Below are 18,728 nucleotides of genomic sequence, written 5' to 3' on the forward strand. Positions count from 1 at the left end.
ACCGTGACTAATTTTGATAAATGCGGAACCTGATTATACTTAGGTATACAAGGGGATATCAGAATGACTAGGCACGGATGGAAATGAAAATGAATATGAAAATATTTTCCAGATACAGCAGCAAGGATTTAGATAAGAAACAAAACTCTATCGCGTAATTATGGAGAATGACTTTGTTATATACGGCACTAGAGTTATAATAAACAAAGATGCTATCAACGGATAAGACGCAAAACTAAAAACACATTGCATAGTTTTTTTCTGTACTGTGGGTAGTGCTGAGAGCTATTGCTGGACGCGCAGCTCCTTCGCATTGACGCGGCTCGTTTGTTGACAGGAGGTGAACGCGTGGAAACCAGCGAGGTGTTTTACCGCTACTCGCTTCCTGCTGCGCTGAAGCGGGGTGCGAGAATCTTAGTGACTCGCCACAAAAAAACACGTCTGATTCTTTTGTCCTAGTTACTCATTCATTTTGCCTGAAACCCGGATACCTGCCGTGCACACTATTCCCGGTGCAGCCCCCGTCTGTTTCTCTGCTCAGGCGGACTAAAGGTAGGTGGACACTGGGTTCGGTATGAGCCGGCAAACTGAACACCGGGGAAGGCGCATAACGTGTTTTTAAGCATTGAGAACAAGAAAAAATATTTAGTGTTTCCTACTCAGATACTGATATCACAAAGTGGCACAGAACATAGTAAGAGCGATGTACCGCTATTTGCGAGTTGAACCTGCATCAGCTGATTTAAGCCGGGTTGTTTTGCTAGTACAGAGATTTCAGGAACGGCTTAGACACTTCGCGCAGTTTCTACTAAAAGACATGATCATCTGCATTCCCCCCTTAGACGTTTTTCTTATCAAAATGAACGGTTTGTCGCAACGTCAAAGTGGATAAAACAAATTGAGCCGCGCTCCCCACGTGATGTGCATCTTCAGGAATAAAACCTTCGGGGTTTGTATATATTAATATTGACGCTGATCCCTTTAGTAAAATCGTTTTTAAGTGCTTACAGCTGAGTCAGGAACAAGCGTTGCTCTTTTATTTATTTATGGACTTTAACAGTGACTACTTTAGTAATTAAACATATAGGCCTATTTCATTTACCATCAAAACACATTAGCAGGTAATTTACCACGAAAAGAGTTTTCCCTAGTAATAGTATGAAAGGTGTGACAACCCAGGAGTGTTAACTAGTAGGCTGTAAATACACAACCTAACGAAGATTTATGTTTTTAGGGTTTACTAGGTCTGTCTAGTAACAATGTAGGCTGTGGTATTAACAGGTGCATTTATTTATATGAACATACTTTGAATAGCAAATCGGTTTTGGGACATTGAACTGTGTAGTTAAGTGTGTTTCTACCTGCGACACATTGAAATGTGTCGGCATGGATTTGTTTTAGTCCAATTTTTAAATACAAATCTTTGATAACTTTTTTATGATATAGGTCTAATTCTGATGTCATGGACTCAGACATAGGGGGTGTTTGGAATTATTTTCCATTATGTAATGCATCCACTTTTCAGATGTATTTAAGTTACAGAAAAGGTGTTTAAATGTCAGGTAGGTGTCGGAGCTCCCACTTACATTTCCATCACGTACATGGAGGATGGGACAACCTCATAAATTACAATTCAACTTTTAACCGTGTTATGATACCTCAGGCATTTCACTGCTGGCACTCTCCGGGTCAGTAATTGTTTCCTGTTCGTGGGGGGGTAAATGTATGAAGAGGGATTATCTCAAGAAGGATTGTGGGACGATGTTTTACTCATGCAAGTTCACATAAGTCTTGATGTTTAGGTTAGCTGGCCGCAGATATAACGTTGAAAAGATATGTATGATGTGAGGACTAGAGAAATGCTGTTATGCCAACAAAATGGTGAGGTTCTGGAGCGTGTACCCGGGAATGGGAAATGCGATATCTCAGCTGGAAACCCAGAACCTGTGATACCGGACACCAGCCGAAGGAGTCTGTGGGGTCCTGCAATGTCACTGTGCTCATAGGCCGCAAAAAGTGTTCAGCTGTAGCACCAGTTCCTGTTGACTCCATCAGTAGGAGGCTGAACATCGGGGATTCTTCCTTCTTTCCCAGTTCCTGTATATCATCATATAACCAGGCTGGTAGGTGGTACGTGCTTTACAGTCTTGGGAGAGAGAATTAATTCTGAGAACCTGAATTAATTACATTTTTCTTAGGACGTTAACAGTTATAAGTCATAAGGACACTTGTGTGGGTTTGCTATAGTATTTAATGATTTTTGGTGACATTTCACTGTTTCTAAGTCTGGCTCTTGCGGTCTCTTAAATCTGTACATTGAAAGCTAGGTTAATCTACAAGTCTTTACAGGAACTGCGTGGGATGAAATTCTATTATCTCAGTTTGGTTTGTTGCCTTCCTTTACCTTGTACAGCATGCTTCATGCAAATTGGGCTTATCATGCACCATCTTTTGGCCAGCGTTCAATATGCTGAGCACAGATGCTTTATTCATAACGGAAAGGCAAGTATTGTGCAGAAAATTCCGAGTCTGGTTTCAGTTCTGGCCTCGGTGGTTGATCCTTTCAGTTAAATGACTGTACCAAATAGGTATGTGTGTTCGTATATAGTTAAGACACTTTTTCTCAAACAGCACATTATCTCCTCACTGAATAAACTGTTTGGCAGATGCGTGGTCTTTATGCCACTCTGCCTGGGTGGTGCATAAGCTGGATAGAGTCTGGAGCATAGTGCAGTTGTACGGAGGTGAGCACTTTAACAGGCACAGATAAAGATGGAGATGTACCTGCTGATCCAGGTCCGAGGGATGGGAGGATGAAATGGAGGATGCCATAAATGAGGTAGAAATCCTGAATGATTCAGGGGACTTAGATGAGGACAGGGGTCATGGAATTTGCCAACAGTTTCGGGATGGGTACCCAGGGTGATGTTTTATCAGGCGGGTCGGAATTTCAAGCCGTGCCCCTGAAAATAGATCTGCTCTTAGGTTAATGAAAGGTTTCGTAAATGAAATGTCAGGCCTCCACGGATGACCTGCCGAAATTAGAGATCACTCGCGTTAGCAAATCAGTGGCCATGCTGGTGCCTTATTCACCCAATATATTATTGTTATTGTTAATGTTTTACTTACTGAGAAAGAGTTAGGTGGGGCATAGTATAGAAGATGAGGGGGCGGTGGTGGAAATGACTGGTTTTCAATGTGTGTGTAATGCTTTTAGAATTCTTTTAAGCTGGCGGGGTATGCTTGTCAGTTTAGTGATGCGTAACTATGTGTTCGAGGCTGCAGGGGTTTGTGAGAATTTGTTTCTGTATTTAAATACCTATTTGTTTCTGTATTTACATACACATTTGTTTCTGTACGTACATATTTATGTATTTGCATATATTCATAAATAATACTAAGAAATTATTTGCAGGGACGTCTTTTGAAAGACTCAGACTTTATATATTTTACTTATGGAGATTCACAGTTGGTTGACTGCGTAACTATGTTGCCATGATACCCTTAACTTATGTTACATCGACACGGTGTTGCCATGGTGTTACATGACCTTAGCTTGTGTGTTACATTGAGACTGTGTTGCCATGGCATTACATAGCGTTAGCTTGTGTTACGTTAACACTGTGTTGCTATGGTGTTACATGACCTTAGCTTGTGTGTTACATTGACACTGTGTTGCCATGGCATTACATAGCCTTAGCTTGTGTTACATTAACACTGTGTTTCTATGGTGTTACATGACCTTAGCTTGTGTGTTACATTGACACTGTGTTGCCATGGCATTACATAGGCTTAGCTTGTGTTACGTTAATACTGTGTTGCCATGGTATTATGTGGCCTTATGCTGTGTGTTACATTGACGCCTCAGGTTTTAGGGGCAGTTTGGACAGATTGTGTTATTTTCCTGTCCACTGTGTAATCTTACTAGAAATTAGAGGTGCATTTATCCGATATTCAGATGGGTATCGACACCAATCTGGAAGAATTGGGTATTGGTCATACAGTATGTGACCGATCCACATCCGATTGTTTAGTTTTCCGCAGTCTGTAAAAAGATAGCTCCTATTTCTTGTTAAATCGATTTGTACAATCAATCGCTTGATGGCTCTTTCCCAGTTTAGATGTGTTTTTTTGTGACATTCAAGCTGAACGCTAACACTGCTAATCGTTTTTTTTTTTGCTACTGTTCTGTGATGTCACGTACATATCCTTTTTAGTATGAGGAGCATAAGAACATCAGATAAGAGGGTAATGATCTGGAAGTACTGTATTTTACACCTTTAACAAAAATTAGTAGTACAGCGATTTGGAATCTTTGGAAAAACAAAGTTTTGAGAGGTGGAAGCAGCGTTTAGCGGAAAATCCTACTAAACACCGTGCAAGTGCGGGGCAATGTGAGTAATGTGAAAAAAGCAATGGATGAGTTGGAGTCGCTAGCTTGGGCTGTTTTGTGCACTCGCTGCAGCTTGTGATACATGAGGGGCTGTTGTCTGAACTGAGTGTAAATGACGCTGTTGCCAGTGGGAGAAAAATTGTGGGGCACTTTAAGCATTCGCCACTTGTGTATCCTCGCTTGGACGATATTCAAATCGAACTGCAAATGCTGCAAAAACACTTAAAACAAGATGTGCAAATGAGGTGGAACAGTATGTTATGTATGTTTCTAGTAACCTAAATGTTTTTTTGGCATACAGTCTTTCCATTTGTATTCACTAGTTTTAAAATATATTAAGAATATATAAAGTATACATATTAAAATTATATATATATATTTATTATATTAAAATATTAAAGTGGGGCGGCATGGTGGTGCAGTGGTTAGCACTGTTGCCTCACACCTCTGGGACCCGGGTTCGGGTCTCCGCCTGGGTCACATGTGTGTGGAGTTTGCATGTTCTCCTCATGTCATCGTGGGGACTCCGGTTTCCCTCCACAGTCCAAAAACATGCTGAGGCTAATTGGAGTTGCTAAATTGCCCGTAGGTGTGCATGTGTGAGTGAATGGTGTGTGAGTGTGCCCTGCGATGGGCTGGCCCCCCATCCTGGGTTGTTCCCTGCCTCGTGCCCATTGCTTCCGGGATAGGCTCCAGACCCCCCGCGACCCAGTAGGATAAGCGGTTTGGAAAATGGATGGATGGAAAATATTAACGTAAAAAGAGCTCTTGTATCGGAATCTGTATCGGTACTGGCAATTTTATATTGGAATCGTATTGGAACTGAAAAAATGTGGAGCAGCCCATGCCTACTAGAAATGGTAATGTAGCACCCTTCCAGAAGGACACTGCAGTCTGGTGTCTGGTCTGAGAAGTTGGATGTTGGTAAACGTGTCTCTGGTTCTTTTAAAAAGCTTTTTCACCAGTATAATGTTATTTTAGCATATACTTTGAATGCCGCGCTTGCTAAAAATAACATTAGGTTACTCTTCAAACTGTGCTTGCACTTAAACCTTATTTTATACCGAAGCCACCAGCAAGTGTTGTTTTTCTAATTAGAAGGTTCACCAAATGAAGATGCCATTCAATTACATGAATAATAAGATTACATCATGACCTTTGGGTTTTAAAGTAGCATTGTGACAATGGATTTGAGTGTGTGTGTGCATGCAATAGCATAGCTGCATATTTTAAGGTGAAGGACTCATTTTACATTTAAAGGTACAACAGCGGGGCTTCTTCTGAAAACCCCTGCTAATGATCTTTGGATCACAGTCCATGTTATCTGGCTGCACAGTCACCCTGGGACTGAAATGAAGCTTTAATATGAAATGTTGGGTATTAATATTGTGATGCCGGGGTTGGTAGGCAGGACCAAGTATGCACTTTACTGGAATGTCTTGTATCGCACTGCAGATACTTAGCAAGGACTATGTGAATTCATGTATTTTTGCTGTAAATATTAAATGTTGTAATTGTGTCGTTTGCCATGTAGCGTGTGTGTTTTGTTAGCATGCAACCATGAACGTGACTGTGGCGTTAATTGTTGGCTTTTTTGTCTCCTGCTACTAGTCTGATTAGTGCTGTATTAGTGATCACTAAAGAGAACAACTTTCACTTTTAAAAGAGCTGTCATCTCATTTATCACAATGCAGTTGATAGAATGGTGTCAAAAGTGGGAAGAAATTGACGACCTGATCTGAAAATATCGGCAGCTTAAAACCTCGATATGGTGCAGGGTGGCAGCAGCAACAAACCAGTGGGGGATCCTGGGAACCAAGCATTGCGCTAGTATGCACTTCCATCTCTAGAAGAAGGACCTGTGACCCTGCAACAATATGCACCACTAAATGCAACAGGAAGCAGGATAAAGACTGCAGTGAAACTTTCTGGCTACAGTGGAGAGGTGATTCTGGCGACATGGGACAATGGTTGATCGGTGAAAGGCAGCAGCGGGAGTCATTGAGCCTTCCAGCAGTCCATGGGCTGCGTTGGCAGTCCTCAAGAAGACGGGTGGATGAGTGAAGAATGACTTTTGGTGACTGAATGCTGTGATCTGGAAGTACTTGTACACGCTGCCCTGGATTGATGATGTACTGGATGACATTTAGAGATTGACGTGGTTCAGCTCCTTAGACCTTCGAAGCGATTAATGGCAGGTAAAATTGACCCCTTATGTCCAAACCAAGACCGCATTCACCATTAGCTGGGGTTTTTGGCATGGGTCATGACTCCCCCGCCACCTTCAAGAAGTTGATGGAATGAGTGCTTTCTCACTCCCCCGCAGCCAGTGTGTTGTCTATCTGGATGATCTCCTCAACCATGCTGCCAAATATCCCGGAGGGCTAAACAACCCGCAAACCATCTTTGCTGCCATCTGTGAAGTTAGTTAACATGGCAACCTCCAGAAGTATGTCCTCCCTTGGCAGAAGATGGAGTTTCTGGGCCATGTTGTGAGTGGTGAGGGTGTGGTGGTGGACCCAGGGAAGATCTCTGTGGTAAAGGCCAACATCACATAGTGTAGCCGAGCTGCTCGGTTTCCTGGACCTCACCTGGTACTACTGTGATTGGTACCAGACTTTCTGGGACCACCAAATTGCTTGAACGTCACATGGAAAAGGGACTGCTGTCAGCCCCTGGCCGTCATCCAACCCTGCCGCCGTTTTCACCTCTACCCCTGGCCAGGCAGGCTCCATGTAGTTCCAGATGCTCTTTCTCATCGCCTCCATGAGATGGTCACCTGCCATCACTGCTGCTGCAGCAAGGAACACAGCCATAGGTGGGATATCGTGGTGGCCGTACAGCAAGAAGGTGGCGAGGAATTATCGATCTCCAGCAGCTGCATGTGGAGCTGGCAAGTTACTTGGTACTAGCTCGGGTCTGGAGATGTTTGCATTTGGGATAGTCTGCTGGTGCCCCAGCACCCCATTGTACGGTCGTGAGGATGGTGCACAGCACAATGGGAACCAAGCACTTTGGAGCTACGAAGACGCTAGGGGGCGCTTCTATTGGGCAGGCTTCAGCCAGGAAACAGCACTCTTCAATGATTGCTGTGATGCGTGCATCACCCAGAAGGGCCCAAGCTGCCAGTCCCGGGCGTCCATGCAACAGCACATGGAGAAGGTTGGGGTGGACATCCTGGGCTCTTTTCCTTGCAGTGATGCTGGAAACTGCTACATGCTTGTGGCCATGGATTTCTTCCCCAAGTGGCCTGAGGCATACGTGGTGCCTGACCAGAGTTTACTGAGGTGAGAAGCCAAAAGAGTTCTGCTGCTTTGGTGTGCTGGAGGAGCTGCACAGTGACGACGAGTGGAACTTCAAGTCACGAGTGTTTTGCAAGGTCTGCAAGTGTCTGGGCATCCCCTCTTTACCCCCATGCAGAAGAGCTGGTGGACCACTCATTGTGTAGCTCGCCATCCTTATCAGTGACCACTAGGACGGCTGGGTCTGCCACTTGCCCCTGGACCTGTGGGCATACCGGGCAACTGTGCAGGAGAGCACCCACTGCATGGCAGTCACGCTGATGTTCAGGAGGGAGGTGTGCATGCTTTTGGACTTGATGTATGGGCTGCCCCTGGAGCCAGAGGTAACGAACAGTGACTCCTGGAGCACCAGCTACCCGGGGGGCACAAGCCAAGCCAAGATGCAGTGACCGCCTTCCAGAAGCGCCCCTACAATGCATATAGCTGTGGGCAGGACGTCGGTGTCGGGGACTGATTGAGTGTACTGCCCCATTTTCAAGAAGGGACAGTTTTCCAAGTAGGACAGCCACTGGAGGGGACCTAGAGAGATCCTCAAGTGCCTCTTCAACATTGTTTTTTGGTGACGGCTGCCCAAACGATGAAAGGTTGTGGTCCTGCACCAGGATTGCTGGGTACCATTTTGCCCTCTGGCCTGACTTGGACCCTCCTGCAGTGGCTGTGGAGGACACACCTGGGAGGAATGTATGTCAAGGATCCTGGGGACTGTGACTGTGTACCATGTAATGTGTGTGTTTTGTTGCCGTGCAACCACAAATGTGATTGTCATATATTGTTGGCTTCCATAGTTGTGCTGCTGCTAGTCTAACCAGTGTTGGTGATCAGTAAAGAAAACATCTCGTTTATTAAAATATTTCATGCACTTGCCACAGTATGAATACTCTTGGGTTTGGTTTCAGGCATGCTTTAGTGGTCGTACTTAGCACTTGGTATTACTGGTACAGATACATATTGATATTACTTGGTACAAATTACTGACTTATTGGCTGCACTATTGTCAAAGACATGCTCAAGAACACAGTGGGGGTGGGGGTGGTGCTGGGAGTACAGTCCATAGCATTTCTGTCCTACAGCTGGAAAGATGCTGGTGAGCTGGAAATGTTTAAAATTTGCAGGGTTTTTGAAGAGCTGCTGAACTGTAAACTGTAGGATTTACAGTTTACGATGCCACCAGGGCTGTGCCATTTCTGCGCTGCAGCAGAAAACCTTGACTGTTTTTACTCTTTGGATTGTTTTCCACCTGTACAGACTCATGAACAGCCATAAAATATGTTTATAGTGAGGTCCTTGCATAACTCCATTAAAAAAATCCCACTGTTCCATTCAGCCATCCCGTTACAGGCTTCAAGCCTGCCTGCGGTTCTATGGATCCCGGTGCTCCTATAGTGAAATAGTGTATGTGGTGTGACAACTACAGTACTGTGCAAAAGTCTTAGGCATGCAAAGAAAATGGTGTTTAGATTATCCTCGTGTTGGTGTAAAACTATGATATTATGCCTGTCAAAATGTGTCAGCTTAGCCATTTCAGAACCTCTGCTAAAATCATCCTAGCGTTTGCAGTGACCGTCCAGTGCAGCCATGTATTTTTTGACTTGGCCACAAGCACACATAATATAGCTAGTCAATCTGTCACTGACTTTTTAAACCAATATATTTAATTGAGCTGTTGATGAAATTTAACAAAGTCATGGAACGGCTGAGGTGCCCCTGAGGAGAAGTTTGGGAACTGAAGCCGTGTTCATCTAGCCATCCAACTAGATATCAGTAACTTTTTCGAGAACAGAGGAAATTATTACTAGTTTTTATTGTGTTACTCTTAATTCGCACATGTTCAAATGTTAAATTGTGTTATTTCTTCTAAGCCAAAGTACACTTACTACCCAGATAAACAGCTTTAAACATTTCTTTGGACTGCCTAAGACTTTTGCACAGTACTGTATAATGATGATAGAGGTTTAGGACAAGATCAGTAGCACTGCCCCTTCACAGGCCCTGGCTCAGGTGGTTTGATTTCTGCTCCAGGCTTAGTATGTGGAACCTGCATGGTCTTTCTGGATTCATGTGTGGCATCTGTCCATTAGGGTGGTCCTTAAAAATAACACTTTGAAAATGCTAGTTCTCGTCCCCTCATTTTGTTATTTTATATATGAAAATATATATGATTTTTTAAATGATTTTTCAAGTATGTATAGAGGCTGCTCAAGCAGCTGGAATGGCTAAAGCCTAGTTTATTCATCCACCGTCTGTAATACTTGTTAGTCTATTGAGTCATTCACTTCATTGTTTTTCTGTACTCGATTTGTTTTCTCAGTTGTCTTCACTGTTTCTTCACTGTATGTCAATTTAAAATAGGCTATGAAAAATACTGTCATTAAAAATATTCCAGTAGCAACCATGAAATAAGAACAACATAATGCCTTTCGTTGATCTTCACTTTTGTCACAAATTCAAATTCTGCACATTTTCAAATTTTTGCTGTGTTTTATGTGGTCAGATTTTATGATTCTTGATTTTTTTTGGTTACATTGACCAAATGTTAAGAAATATGGTAGAGAGCACACCCTTGGATTCTTTTGCAGGTTGACAAATAAATATTCTTTGTTGCGCTTCCTATATTTTGTTTTCAGCAAAGTTTGGCTGAAATTTAGTATATGTTTGATAACATAACAGATTTAACATCAGTAAAACTATGAAAAATTTTACCAGAAATTACATTACAATGTGTCACAGGATGAAAGGGTGAGTGCATGAAAAACTGTCAATTTAAAGTTTGACTCATCGCTATAAGGACTGCCCTATTGTCCTTAGCATGCGATCATGTGTGTTTGTCTGGATGGACTAGCTTCCCATCCAGGTTGTTCCCTGCCTGTGACCTGTCCTTTCTGGAAAAGCTCCAGGTTCACTGTGACCCTGCAGCATTTCCCCTGGGTTTACAGCCTTGGGGGGCCAGACGGGGCAGACGGACACAGACAGGATTCATGGTGTTCATGTGTTTCTTTTAATGACAGCAGTCAATATAACGGCTGAACTAAACATCATAACATTTCTTTGTATGACAATTATGCACAAAGTGCGCATCTTCACCACCCTGGGAGTGTTTAAAAAAACGCAGATATTTTTGTCTGCTTTTCAGGCGGTCGACGCGACATATTTTCCGACGCGCGATATCTGTCCGCCGGTGGGAGTGTGCCCAGCTGTGTGCGCGCACGTGTCTGTGTGCGCGCATTGGAGCGGAACTCCGCCATGCGCGATACTGAGAGCAGAGAATTGTAATTGCGCAACCGTCTAGAGACAAAAATGACGAACTGTTGTTTAAATAAGATAAATAACATAATAAAAGGACAATGTATACACCTGTTCTATAGTAAAAGTAATCTTAAATGACTTCTGTTGTGATCTGGCAGTATATAGAAAATAAAATTAAATCAAATTAACTTGACCTTCAAGGGGGGCGGGAGGTACTCTTGGTGGGGGGTGGGGCGCCCCCCTAATATAATGGTAGGGGAAACACTGCCCTGTACTGAATAAGTGCTGTGGAAGATGGATGGGTTTGTTTCGCTTGTCACATTCCAGCTGAAACTACTGTAATGACTCATGACAGAGTTATGATTAGCTGTTGCCTGTTACAATCAGTGCAGCCTGGTCCTTGTCATATCAGTTTCTAAAAGCATTTTTCCCCCCATTCATTTTACAATTAAAACTTCAGACAGCTAGTGGCCCTCTTTTGGCAAAAGATGTCTGAATAAATGAGGTTTTTGCTGCAGACTACCTGCTGTCTCCCGACCCTCTTGAAGGAAGTGTGTTACAAGTCTGGGTTTTGCTGAGTGATACTGTATACTGCTGTAGGAAATGTATATTACCCAGCATCATAACATGCTGAGGCATTGATCAGAACTGTGAACAATCATTCCTAGGGGTTATATAATATATGGGGTGGGTCCGGGATTATTCTGATCCCATATAATCCTGTCAGATTAGCAGCTACAGAGTAAAGATAATGCTTCATTTACTCTTAGTAGTGAGAAATAAATTAGATGTGTTTATTTTATGTATACTTTTAAATGAGAGACATACATTTAAAAGTAACAATCAATGGTTTTGTAGCATTGTTTATATCGCAGTCATTTGTGTGTGTGTGTGTGTGTGTGTGTGTGTGTGTGTGTGAGGGAACGAAACCATTAATGTAATTTGTCCACTTTCGAGGTACTGTAATCCATTAATTTCTCGCTGGACTAGGCTGCTGAGTCACACGAAGGTTACAGGTCATTAGCTGATTTTTTTTTGGCACTGCATGGCTGTAATTTATTAAAGATACAGGGCAAATTCAGTCACTGTAACCTGATATTCCTATGACATGCCTGGCTTGGGTTTCACACTGTGGTGTTAATTTGGGAGAATGTTCCTGGACTGCGGTTCATGTGTGAGTGGATGTGCCGTGCGATGGCTTGGCTCCCCATCCTGAGTTATTCCCTGTCTTGTACCTGTAGCTTCCAGGATAGGCTCCAGACCCCCTCGACCCTGAATAGGACGAGCGGGTACAGAAAATGGATGGATTTTAATAATAATTAAACCTTATTGATCCCTGGTGGGGAAATTCTAATCTCACCTACCCGATTTTGCTCTCCATTAAACATATAAAGGTGAGAGTATGCTTGACAGTGAAGGGCAGCCACCTGCAGCGGCGCCCATGGAGCTGGGGGTTACAGGGGGTTACGGGCTTTGCTCAGGGCAACACAGATGTGATTATTTCGCTGAGGCCTGGAACAAACCGGCGGCTTTCCAATTACTGGCACATAGGCTTTGCCTGCTGAGCCACATGCTGCCCCCGGGGGAGTCCAGATGGCTGTTCTGGGGCCTGTATCATGAGGCAGGATTTTTTGCTTAATTGAATAACTTATTGGATTTAAGGTAATCTGGGCTAAATGTTAGTGAACAAAGAGAAAGTCCATTTAAACTGCCATTAAATCTGACAAGTTATGGAGCTAAGCAAGATATCTGTCTTGTTGATACAGGCCCTGGTCTACTTGGGATTATAAATAAAAGTGTACCATTATTTCTAACCTTGCTCAGTTGTTGCGTGGTAACCATTTTTGTATGACGAGGCTGTTTGTATAGCTAATATTTGTACCTGATATTTTAACGGCCACTCCCTCATATGCCAAGTTTTCCCTTCAGTGATTTTTGTATGAAGTTTGCAGGTTTAGACTCCTGTGGTATTTCCTGTTTTATTTTGGCTGGTCCACTGGGACCTTGTGGTTGTTTGTTCACCTGAGTAATCAAAGGTGTGGCGCAGAGTTCGGATGGGAAAGCTTCTCCCTCTCTGCCGAGAGACTTCCTGTCACTGCCTGTAAAATCCAAAGATAACTTCCAGAAATGAGTATCAAGCCATTTTGAGAACCCAGGAAAAGGCAGCGGACATTGTGGTTATTAGTGTGTTGGTGAAGCCTTCCTGTCACTTTTTTTTGACTCTGATGTCCTGTTCCCGGCTCTGATGTTCTGTACCTGGCTCTGAAGATTAATCCATTCATTAAAGTTCCATGACTATTACAGTAAAACCTCGGATTGTGAGCATAATTAGTTCTGGAAATGTGCTCGTAATCCAAAGCACTTGTATATCAAAGCAAATTTTCCCATTAGAAATAATGAAAACCCAGATGATTCATTCCACAACCCAAAAATATTCATAAAAATAATTAATACAAAATATAAAGTAGAAATACAAACAAATGAACTTACACTTTACCTTTGAAAAGAATTGTGGATGGTGTGAGGGAGACAAATGAGAGGAGAAGAGGAGGGTTATTTTGTAGGACAACTTTCACTATAACTAACGGAATCACTGCTATCTGTTGGCTCACTGGAATATTTTTCTTTTTGTGTGACTTTAACAAGGAGCCTATGCAATGACTCCTTTCCTTGCCTCCTTTTTGTGGAAATGTGGACATTGCATTGTCGTTATACAGATATGTTGCTCGCACTGCTACACCCTTATTCGGGTGGTGCTTTTCTACTAAATTTTGAATATATGAGTGAGGCACGCAGACCGAGACCGAGCATGGGAGATGATTACCCACAATCCTGCTGTGAGAGAGAGAGAGTGGAACCATTGAAAAAAGACCACTTTTTAATCCCAGTTTAATCATGATTCTGCTGGTAGAAGGCTGCGTTGAGCAGCAGGTTACTTCCAGGTTCACAATTTCTAAGACAGCAGTACACAAGAATAAGGTGAAGCAGGTGACATTGGGAATGACCCAAAACCAGCCAGGTAAAGGGAGGAAGTAACTTTCTAATGCCATAGATGACGGTTATTTCTCATGAATCGGAGGATGACATCAAGTGACCTTCCAAAGGAATGGGAAACATTAAGTGCAGGTGTGAAGTGCACTGCTAGGACAGTTTGTATCAGGCTGGTAGAAGCAGGACTGAAGACCCATAAAGCAAGGAAGAAGCTCTTCATTAATGAAAAAAAGGGAAGAACCAGGCTACAGTTTACAAAAAAAAAACCCATTATTCACAGACGCACACCCTTAAATTCAGAAATGAGAGAAACAAACAAATTGTGCTGTGGTCTCTTACTTTTTTCCCGTATGTTAGCATGCTATCAACAAGGCATTCTTTCATAAATGCTGGTGTTTGAGCAATGAAATGAAAACAGCAGACTGGTCTCTCTGCTCTCTGTGGTGCTGACCTGTGATGCAGTTCCAGGTGTCTTTATCGGATTTTGTGGGTTGGGCCCTCAAAATGCCTTAGTTTTTCACTCAGCTGCGATAAATCATAAAAAACAGCTTACAGTGTTTCCTCTACTCTAGATTTTTTTTGGCAGTGGGGGAAGCCCCCCCCCCACCACAGGAACCACCCCCATCCAACCCTCTGCACAGTTTGCTAACCCGCCCTCCCCCCCAAAAGGATTTTGTTGTACCTGGGAAGTGCAAGTGCATAATACATTTGAGAATGATTTACATTACATAATTCCCTCACATGGGGGCGGCATGGTGGCACAGTGGTTATCACTGTTGCCTCACACCTCTGGGTCCCAGGTTCGAGTCTCCGCCTGGGTCACGTGTGTGGAGTTTGCATGTTCTCCCCATGTCGTCGTGTGTTTTCCTCCAGGTACTCCGGTTTCCCCCCCACAGTCGTAGGAAATGCTGAGGCTGATTGGACTTGCTAAATTGCCCGTAGGAGTGCCTGTGTGTGTGAATGGTGTGTGAGTGTGCCCTGTGATGTTCTGGCCCCCCATCCTGGGTTGTTCCCTGCCTCGTGCTCCATTGCTTCTGGGATAGGCTCCGGACCCCCACGACCCAGTAGGATAAGCGGTTGAAGAATATTTGATAAATATTTGATCATATAACCAGTAAGAACATTAACATACAGTATTGTAGTAGCCACCTCTAACATCATATGCTGTAGAACCAGAAAGCATCTCTTTCCCTTCGAAACTTTGAACCCCTCCTCCCATAGCTAATCTACCATTACCTGACTATTTTCCTCATCAGACACCTTTGCTTGTATAAATATCATTGCCAGTTATTTTTCTGATGTTTATTGAAGTAAAGTTACTAGTATTATGAGTTTGCTAATGTTCGGTTAGCTGGACCATTATTTCACAATACATAAAAAATAATAATGATTAGCTGGCATCAATAGAGGATCATGTCATATTGTCAATGTTCTTATAAACTGTTAGATTTCTTTAACTTCCCAGCTAACAAAATAAAATATAAAATCCCCAAGACGTCCTCCAGATGTTTGCACTAATGTACCATAGATGTTTTTCTGTGGAGTCCTTTAAATGTCATTAGGACGTTCTCATGGGATGTCCAGTGAACATTATGGGACCTTAAAGGAATGTTCATGGTAAGTTCTTTAGACGTTCTCATGGGATGTCCAGTGAACATTATGGGACCTTAAAGGAATGTTCATGGTAAGTTCTTTAGACGTTCTCATGGGACATCCAGTGAACATTATGGGACCTTAAAGGAATGTTCATGGTAAGTTCTTTAGACGTTCTCATGGGACATCCAGTGAACATTATGGGACCTTAAATGAATGTTCATGGTAAGTTCTTTAGACGTTCTCATGGGACGTCCAGTGAACATTATGGGACCTTAAATGAATGTTCATGGTAAGTTCTTTAGACGTTCTCATGGGACGTCCAGTGAACATTATGGGACCTTAAAGGAATGTTCATGGTAAGTTCTTTAGACGTTCTCATGGGAAGCTCATGGGACGTCCAGTGAACATTATGGGGCTTTTAGGTGGCAAATATCGATTGTTCATGACAAGTTTTTAATACCCCTTATTCCTTGTTTTGGCCAGGCTATTTGTTGATTTGCTGCAGGCTAAATTAATCCATATCATGAATATTGTTTTAAGCAGCCAAAGAATAACAACATTAAAAATGAATGGACATATTTTATTTGTGGGTCATTCTGGCTCATCTCAACAAATATCTGGTATCATCCAAGCTTGACCATCTCAGAACTGAACCATTTTGTGGAATTTTAGTATGAAAAATCCAGAGCATCTCTGGCCTAGCTCATATAGTTTAGGAGTTAATAGAGGGCTGGAGTGGAAAAATTACACGATGATCCTGTCAGGTCTCCAGTCAGTTTTCAGAATTTTGGCGTGAACTTGATACTAAAGTACCAGTTCTCGTGATATCCCTTATCCTGTAATCCTTCATTTCAGATCGAAAGCCCTCGGCACACTTCTGTAATTGCAACTTCATGACATTTTGTAAAATTCTGAAGCAGTGTCAGAAGTAATTTATCACTGGGCTTAAGTATAATGGAGGGTGGGGGCTCAAAGAGCATCCCCAGACATGGCCGTTAATGCAGATTAGTCAGGCGGCTATAAGAGACATGGCCGTTAATGCAGATTAGTCAGTCAGCTATAAGAGACATGGCCGTTAATGCAGATTAGTCAGTCAGCTATAAGAGACATGGCCGTTAATGCAGATTAGTCAGTCAGCTATAAGAGACATGGCCGTTAATGCAGATTAGTCAGTCAGCTATAAGAGACATGGCCGTTAATGCAGATTAGTCAATCTCATATAAGAGATTAGTAATCACTTCCCCAGCATAGTGCAGGTGATTTTGAGGTCAAGCAGGATTAGGGGAGCTGCCTTCAGCCATTGGGCTAACTAGAGGGTTACTGGTTTTGTAATGTTCTTCTACTCTTCTTAGTGTTCAGTGTAACAACATTGCGCTCCAACTGCTGCTACAGTATGTGAGCAGTGAAAGCATTAGATTGCACCCTGTGAAGATGCGTAGGGTTTTGCAGTATTATAATTCCAAATTTTTTTGTTATAATGAAGCAGTTAATTAATATAACAGTTAATTGCAGAAACTCTTTTTAATGTAGTTTGGTTTATTCCAGGGGCGGCATGGTGGTGCAGTGGTTAGCACTGTTGCCTCACACCTCTGGGACCCGGGTTCGAGTCTCCGCCTGGGTCACGTGTGTGGAGTTTGCATGTTCTCCCCATGTCGTCATGGGGTTTCCTCCGGGTACTCCGGTTTCCCCCCACAGTCCAAAGACATGCTGAGGCTAATTGGACTTGTTAAATTGACCCTAGGAGTGCATGTGTGCGTGAATGGTGTGTGAGTGTGCCCTGTGATGGGCTGGCCCCCCCATCCTGGGTTGTTCCCTGCCTCGTGCCCATTGCTTCCGGGATAGGCTCCGGACCCCCCGCGACCCAGTAGGATAAGCGGTTTGCCACTGCTTGGCAGAAAATCTGACTGAATTTGAAGAGATGAACATGATAAGATACAGACTGACTTTTTTGATATAAAGGCAATGACTGCATGGCTTACAGTCTTTCTCAGGGCAGGAAATGAAGCAGATGGCCCTTGAGCATCTCAAAGGAGTCTGCTGGAGAGGTTTTGTCTGAGATTAGGGCAGCTGGACTGTGACCGAGCTCTCTTCCAATGAGGACAGTTGATTTTTAGGGCTCACAGCTGAATTTCATCTGGCATCCAAGTATGGCACCGGAGGAGATGGCAGTCCATTATGAAGTGTCAGGTGCAGTATGAGAGTGATACTCGGGACTTTTTGGGCTTTGTGAACCCGTGGGATGTTTGTTGCACTTGCAGCCTGGCAGTAAATATGTACCTATTTTGCTCCTCTTTCCGGCTATTACATCCTATTATCTGCTGGCCCACTGCCCAGGCTGGATGGGATCCCACAAACTGGCTCTTGGTGAAACATGAAGACCATTCAAGGGCAGATAAATAATTATCTTTAAATTATCTCACGATGCATTGTGGAGTCGGGGAGTAAGATATTACTAAAGTAAGATATTATTAAAGTAATGGATACTAGGGGCAGTTCAGTTTAGCTGAACTCAAAATGATTTCACAATTGCTCTTCTGATCATCCAGTTGACTGACATGGCAAAAAGGAGGGGGGGAAGAATAATTAATTGTTGACAGGGCATTGTGGTACACCATCCATCCATCCATCCATCCATCCATCCATTCTCTGTACCTGCTTTTCCTATTCAGGGTTGCAGGGGGTCCAGAGCGCAGGGGACCACGCAGGGGAGGCACCCACCCATTACAGAGCACACTCACACGTGCACAACTGCAGGCAATTTGGTAGCTCCAAGTCATCATATCATGTTTTTAGACTGTGGAGAGAAACCAGAATACCCACAGAACAGGCAAACTCATAGTGCCATTGCAGAGATCTGAACCCTGGTCCCAGATGTGTGAGGCAATTGTTCTAACCACTGCAACAACTTAGTATATAATGCAACATCTGAACCCAGAACCAGCCTGGTAACATTTCCATAATGACAACATGGGAACTGGATGATGGCTTTCTTTCTTGGTAATATATTTTGAATGCATTTTCCGATGCTGTATATAGAGATTCCAGGAAGCTGCTCAGAGAGAATAAACAGCTTTTTAATAGATCTAAAACAGAAAAGCTTCTGTGTATCTCTACCCAATAAGTTTCCATGGAGCTGACAGACAGAGTAGTAAGCATTCTCTTGTGTAATCCTTCTGTGCATTAACCTGGTTTGACCGGGCCTG

The 18,728-nt window shown here is 43.1% G+C and overlaps 1 protein-coding gene across 3 annotated transcripts in view; it reads left to right on the forward strand.

The window, feature by feature from the left end:
* The first annotated feature begins 309 nt into the window (after positions 1–309).
* LOC125723187 (WSC domain-containing protein 2-like) overlaps positions 310–18,728 on the forward strand; it is a 64,193-nt gene continuing 45,774 nt past the window's right edge. Inside the window, exon 1 of one of the 3 annotated variants that reach the window (XM_048999607.1) lies at positions 310–552. The gene's annotated coding sequence lies outside the window, so the exon portion shown is untranslated. Of the gene's footprint in view, positions 553–1,826; positions 2,124–2,144; positions 2,840–18,728 lie in introns of those variants that run through there. The other 2 variants (XM_048999616.1, XM_048999618.1) reach the window with 2 other exon arrangements.

Source organism: Brienomyrus brachyistius, chromosome 2 (assembly GCF_023856365.1).
Source record: "Brienomyrus brachyistius isolate T26 chromosome 2, BBRACH_0.4, whole genome shotgun sequence".
Classification (NCBI taxonomy): Eukaryota; Metazoa; Chordata; class Actinopteri; order Osteoglossiformes; family Mormyridae; genus Brienomyrus; species Brienomyrus brachyistius.